A 7,101-nucleotide genomic window follows, 5' to 3' on the forward strand; every position below is an offset into this window, starting at 1 on the left:
CACAAGCAGCTCCTGATTGCTGTTGTGTGGTGGAGAATTCCCTAGTAGGGATGGAATGATGTTTAGCTGGACAGCTTAGATTTTATGTTATAGCCTAGGGGCTTGTCTTTGTTGTTTAGAACTGGAGGTTTGGGTGAGGCTATCAGGGGTTGGAGGAGGCCTCATAGGGGAGCCACGACTGTGTGAAGACCTCAGCCCCAGAGAGGGGGGGCAGTGAGAAGCCCCCAGAGAGGGGGGGGCAGCATTGATGAACACTCAGTGAGGCACCTAGTGAAGCAGGGCCACAGAAAGCCCAGGGAGGACAAGGGGGCCAGAGTATAGTAAGCCCCAGACTAATCGATGCAAGTACCATCTGCGAGGCTTGGGCTGCGGTGTAGGGGAGAAAAGGAGCCACAGATAGCACTCCCTTGCATCGGGGCAGTCAAATGGGCAGCCTCCCACTTAATTAATATTTTCTAATTAAGCAATTAAGAACAAGGCATGGCAGACAAGAAGGTGGGCGGTTGGCCCATAACAAATGGGCAGGGTCACCAGTGGACAGACCCCGAAGGGACACACCTGTCACAGGGTGGAATCCTAAAAATATGTGTATGAGGCACTTCAGTCACAGGGGTAGTCACTTACTCCCTATGGAAGCCAATGCGTTACTCACATGAATCCAGTTATGGGAGGTTGGAACGCTTTTGTTGTAGACTATATGAGATTTTGTCTTCTAGCAAAAGTTGTATGAGCTAGGCTTTCCTTCCCAGTACAAATATTTGATGCTCAATAGGCTGAAGCAGATAAAGCTGGTACAAAATTATATTAAAAAAATCCACCATTATTTTCATCATTATCATATTTTCATCTTCAGTCTGACAGTACATAAGGACCATTGCACCAAGAAAGAAGAAAAGAGAGGTGGTGGTTGGTGACTCTGTTCGACATGGGACAGAGACACTAATTTCTTGTTCAGATTTGGGATCCCAGGAGGTGTGCTATTTGCCTGAAGCATGGAATCAGGATGTCTCAGAAAGCCTGCCAAAGCTCATCCATCCCTTGGGCAGATGTTCAGGGAAGGAGGATTGAAGATAGATGGGATACAGTCATGGGAATTTACTAGTTAATTAACTAGTTAAAAAGTTAAAGAAATAGCTAACTTTTAACTTTACCTAGTTACATTTTTTCAGCTATCAACTTTTAACTTTACCTAGTTTAAAAAAAGGTTAACTTTAACTTTTTTTAAAGTGTAAGTTAAAAGTTAAAAGAAAATGATATCCAGCTTTCCCAGAGTTTTTCCTGACACAGCCACTCTCTGGGACTTGCCTGGAATGATATTTCTTTATTGAAACTCTAGGACTTCTTGTTTGAGAGACAGAGAGTAGTGTGCCTTCCTAGGAGATATGGTCTCTTAAGAACTCCAAGTCCCAGAGTTGCTTAATTCTTGCTGGCATTTTCTGTGCATTTGCAGAAGTCAACAGGGCAGCCAGCTGGCTTCTGGAGAGGGAACAAGCATAAGCAAGCAGAGACATTGATCCAAGTAACAGTGGGAGCAAGTAGTGAGGGTGAAGCAGATGACAATTTTTTAAATTTTAACGAAGAGCTTTGTAATTTTGCTAGACAATGGATTTGTGTAGGATGGTTTGGATAGGAATCATACTGGCTCTGGCATGGCTTTGGAGTAGATGACCTCTCTTCCAGCCCTACTTCTTCTCTATTATTCTATGACAGTAACCAATCTGATCATAGGTACTATTGGGCACATCTTCATGAGACGTTCATTGCAGAGTAGACTAATTAGTTCCATAGTAAATGTCTCACATCTACACATGTGGCCCTATTAGGCCACAGGAAACTAATTAACTCTGCATCAGGGTAGTACTTGAAAATAAAAGTACTATTCTGTTGCATAGTTTGTTAATCCACCGCATTGCCTGGGCTAGCAGGCTGACCCCCCAGGACCCCTGCCAGCCAGGGCTGCTGTGACTCAGGTCAACATGCTATGGTCTCAGGCACATGTATAAATGTGATGTCCATGAGCAATAAACTCCAGAGTGAAATGCACCAGAGTTTATTGCTGTGTGCTAATTGCATGTGTAGACATGTCCATTATGGAGCAGCATTTACCATAGTAAGTTAGAGCAAAACTTCTAAGTCCAATCTTCTCCCCTCTCTTCCTCCCCAAAGGAAAGAATGTTATTTAAATGTCACATATTTAATTTCAACTCACAGGTGAAAAAAGGGTGGGGAGAAAAATGAGGAGCATATTAATGCATTAAAGGTATGAAATGAAATTAGCTCTATTGAAATCAGTGTTCAAAGTTCCAGTGGACTTATAACAGAATCATAGAATCATAGAAAATTAAGGGTTGGAAGGGACCTCAGGAGATCATTTAGTTCAGCCCTCTACTCAAAGTAGGACAATCCCCAACTAGATGATCTCAGAAGTCTTTATCTAGCTGAGTTTTAAAAGCCTTCAAAGATGGAGACTCCACAACTTCTCGTGGTAACCTGATCCAGTGTTTTACTACGTTCCTAGTGAGAGTTTTTTTCCTAATATCTAACCTAAACTTCCCTAGCTGAAACTTGAGACCATTGCTCCTTGTTCTGTCATCTGCCACCACTGAGAACAGTCTAGCTTCATTCTCTTTAGAACCACCCTTCAGGTAGTCGAAGGCTGCTATTAAATCCCCCCTCACTCTTCTCTTCCTCAGACTAAATAAGCCCAGTTGCCTCAGCCTTTAAGTCATGTGCCCCAGCCCTCAAAAACTTTTTTGTTGCCCTCTGTTAGACTCTTTACAATTTGTCCACATCATTTCTGTAGTGGGGGGCACAAAACTGGACACAGTGCTCAAATGTGGCCTTACCAGTGCTGAACAGAGGGGAAGAATCACTTTCCTTGATCTGCTGGCAATGCTTCTTCTAATGCAGCTCAGTATGCCATTAGCCTTCTTCGTAATAAAAGCACACTGTTGGCTTATATTCCACTGTAACACCCAGGGCCTTTTCTGCCTAGCTACTTCTTAGCCAGTTGGTCCCCAGCCTATAGCAGTGCATGGGTTGTTCCATCCTAAGAGGAAGACTTTGGAGTTGTCATTATTGAACCACATGAGATTTCTTTTGGTCCAGTCCTCCAATTTGTTCAGGTATCTCTGAATCCTACCCCTGTCATCCTGTGTATATACTACTCCCCCCGGCTTGGTGTCATCTGTAAACTTGCTGAGGGTCCACTTTATCCTATCTTCCAGGTCATTGATGAAAATATTGAACAAAACCAGCCCCAGGACTGACTCTTGGGCCACTCCACTTGATACTGGCTTGCAACTATACATTGAGCCATTGACTACTACCCTCTGAGCATGATGATCCAGCCAGTTTTCTATCCACCTTACAGTCCATTCACCTAACTCGTACTTCCTTAACTTGCTGGTGAAAATGTTGTGGCAAACAATATCAGAAGCCTTGCTAAAGTCAAGCTATATCATGCCATCTTCTCTCCCCACATCCACAGAGCTTGTCATTTCATCACAGAGGGCAATCAGGTTGGTCAGGCATGACTTGCCCTTGGGTAATCTATGCTGACTGTTCCTAATCACTTTCTTCTCCTAGGGATTCCTTGAGGACTTGCTCCATGATTTTTCCAGGGACTGTGGTGAGGCTGACTGGTCTGTAGTTATCTGGATCCTCCTTATTCTCTTTCTTAAAGATGGCCAGGATTTCATGCCTAGTATTTAGAAACTGAGTATTTTTGAATTTACTCAAAGAAACAACTTACTGGCTCACTGTGTCTCCAAAATGCCCCATAAGATCTGCATTTATTGTTTGCTGGCCTTTCTGAGAAGAGCCTTTAGTTAAGACAAGGGAAGCCTACTGAGAGAAACAACAGAGATTTAGAACAGATCATCAAGAATGGATACTGGCAAAACTCAGAAGTGGAAATGCTTTCAAGATAAGAGTTTGTAGATTTGTTGAAAAATTAGGAGAGGCATAGCAGTGGTTTTTGCAATCTGCACTGATATATCAGGTACAAGCTTGATATTAGGGGTGAGGTCAGGGGTGCCCTGATTTAGAGGTAACTAATACAGCTTGCAGTAGAGGATTCCCTATTTATAAATTTTCTACATAGTCTTATAAATCTATCAAATGTAATGCCTAATTACTTAGGATTTTCAAGAGAGATTTGACTTATTCCCAAATTACAGAATAAGCAAGGAGAGTTTTAGCACCAACAAGATGCTGTGTGACCACAATGTGTCCAGCAACTTTCAAGAGATCCTCAGTCCTTTGAAGTATCAAGCCCAGATATTTATTTGGCTGTCATCCTTTTGCTCTGTCTCTGACGCTGCAGGAAAAGCTGATGTTTCAGCTATAATTACTCTGTGAGCGATCTATTAGATCTCAGCATTGCTCTCCAGGAATTATTCAAGGCTTGGCATGAAAATAACTATTACATTTTTACATGTTTGTGTTTTTCAACTCCTCTTACAGAAGAAAACAATTTGGTTATATCTCTAAAGTCATCATTTTATCTAGACACTGAGAGGCAATAAAGAAATTCTAAATTAACTTAAACAACTGACACAACATTTCTGATGTTCAGAGACAAACTTTAAAATTATTTTTACTGTGTTTTCCAATTACACATACCTAGATACAATATATATCAGAATTGTTCCAGAAATCTCATTCCATTCACTTGTTAACTAATCATTTACACACAGATGGCCTGTGCATGCAGCTAATCAGAAAAATAAATATAAATGAAAGCCAAGTGACTATATAGTATTCAATATAATATATGATGTAAGTAACTCTGGGTGGGATCAGAGGGTCTGGTGGGTCCACAAGAAGGGTTGGCAGGGTGGGGAGGGGGCTGGTGCATCCATGGGGGAGTTGTCTGTCTGGGGCAGGGAGGGCTAAAAGTAGATCAGTTAGGGTTGGGTGGGGAAATGACACAGTTCTGGGGCTCGGGCAAGTGGCTGGGCTTTCCCAGCCCTGGGGCTATGCTCTGAATGTGCATGGGTGCTTGGGAGATCAGATTAATGCTTTCCTAGATTGGGTTAACCCAATCTCGATCTGAGTTAGTGAACCTCCTCAGGTAAAATAACTTAGATTGGGTGTACCATTTTTTTGGGCGATTTACATTTGTGCATGCCTGATTGGGCATTTAGATTGACCTAATCCTGGTTAGGTTGATCTAAATGTAATGCCTGTATGAACCTAACAGAATCCTACCCCAAACTTTATTTCACAAATTGAAACAGGTTGTCCCAAAGTTAATTCACAAAAATCAAGTAGGGTTTATTGAAAAAAGTTTAGATAATGTACACTGATGTAGTAGCTGCACAACAAAATACCGAAGTCCCTAATGCTCTTCTAAAACATGATGCAGAAAAGGCCTTTTGAGAGTATTTCTTGAAAGTAGATTTTGTAGTAAAAAAAGATGGCCTTTGGTAAAGAAGTCATAAGGTAGATCCAGTTATATACAAATACCACTCAAAGAGTTGTCAATATTTTATTTGATCCATCTCCTTTGCAAAGAGGGATTCAACAAGGTTCCCCATTACCCTCCCCCTTTCTATTTGATTTAGCATTGAAATAATTGGCTACAGTGATAAGGTAATATACAAGATATTAAGGTAAGAGATAGTGAAACAAGATCCTGTTGTATGAAGACAATACATTAATACTTCTGTCACAGCCTGAGAGATCAGTTTCTGCCCTCTTATCTTTAATCAACGTTTTAGCAATCTGATTCTGAGGTTTTGTATATTTCTGGGTTTTGTATTGTAAAAATCAATAAAAAAAGAAAGGAGCATTCTCAAGCTGATGAAACAAATAATATAACTAAACACTATCCAGAAATCAAAACTGATGAGATGATACAAAAAAGCTGTCAAAGACAAAAAATAAAGTGAAAAAAAACCTAGATCACACATCATTTTTCATGGTGCATAAAACAGGGTTTTTGCATTTTCATTTATTACTACTAAGTATAAACTTTGCCCTGCAGTTTCCATTCAATTGCATTTCTTACATTGCAACTTAGATAGTTGTTATGGCCTGTGGTAATGTTGCCCACTTCCTTCATCATCTTGTTTCCAGGAACATGCAAGAAAGCAGTATGCCTTTCCCACCACTGTATATCCATGGTATCAGTATCTTAAGCCAGTCATTGCCTCTGCTTTGTCTACATACAATATATTAATACCATACCTATACTGCTTCCCCATTGTGCTGGAGACCACCACTCAATGGGTTTCTACTGAAACCCCAGCTTGGCAATTAAGCCATGTATAGTGCTTAGAGGAGTTCCAAGTATGTACTTCTACACCACTGAGACAAAGACCTTAAGAGTGGTATTGGAGCAGGTGATTAGGCTCACCCTAAGCCATCTATGCTGTCTAAATGCTAGGCTTTAGTACATGTGGATCTGGAACAAAAAGGCCAGGCTTATTTGTCAGCAGCGATCCTGTACAGATTTGCCCATTACTCTGTGGTGTGCTTATTTATTAAGGATACGTTTCTAGGGTCTTGGTAATTCTATTCATGTGCTGCTTGTGTTACTTGTGTTTATATATGGAGCTGTATCTCTCCCTTCTACAAGCCCTCACCCCCCAATGGAGCATCTTGCAGGACTCAATTTCAGTGGGCTGGGTTCCTCCAGTCCCCAAATCAGTCATACACACAAACAGACACAGATTAACATGACACGCCTGACCTGGCCGGGTTGATCAGCATGGACAGGCTGACACCCTCATATGCCAAGAATCAGTTAATCAGAGCAACAATAAACTAAAGTCAGACACAAGCACACAGTTAAACAGAATACCTCTGAATCCAGCTGGGTGTCCAGCTGACATCCTCATGGGCCAGCATTCAGTTCATTAGGGCACGTCTGAGCCAAACTGGGTCAATGAGCCCGTACAAGCTGATCCCCTTTTGTGTTTTAAACTCAACACGTCCCAATCTTTTAGCCTCTTGATGAGCAGACTCCACAGTATTTTTGGGCTTCACAGAGATTTTTAGCTTAAAAGGTAAAAGAAGCGTTGCTGCAGAGCAAGTGGGGAAGGAGAAGTAGCGAAGGAAAAATATACCCAGTTACCACCAGTTTGACTATAA

At 41.5% G+C, this 7,101-nt stretch overlaps 1 long non-coding RNA gene across 1 annotated transcript in view; it reads left to right on the forward strand.

Annotated features, from left to right (window-relative positions):
- The first annotated feature begins 1,756 nt into the window (after positions 1-1,756).
- The window catches only part of LOC109297006, an 8,423-nt gene continuing 3,078 nt past the window's right edge, over positions 1,757-7,101 (forward strand). The window contains exon 1 of the long non-coding RNA XR_002097142.1: positions 1,757-1,767. This is a non-coding gene — a long non-coding RNA (uncharacterized LOC109297006). The remainder of the gene's footprint in view (positions 1,768-7,101) is intronic.

This window comes from Gavialis gangeticus, unplaced genomic scaffold (assembly GCF_001723915.1).
Source record: "Gavialis gangeticus isolate Ggan-Ray unplaced genomic scaffold, GavGan_comp1, whole genome shotgun sequence".
NCBI lineage: Eukaryota > Metazoa > Chordata > Crocodylia > Gavialidae > Gavialis > Gavialis gangeticus.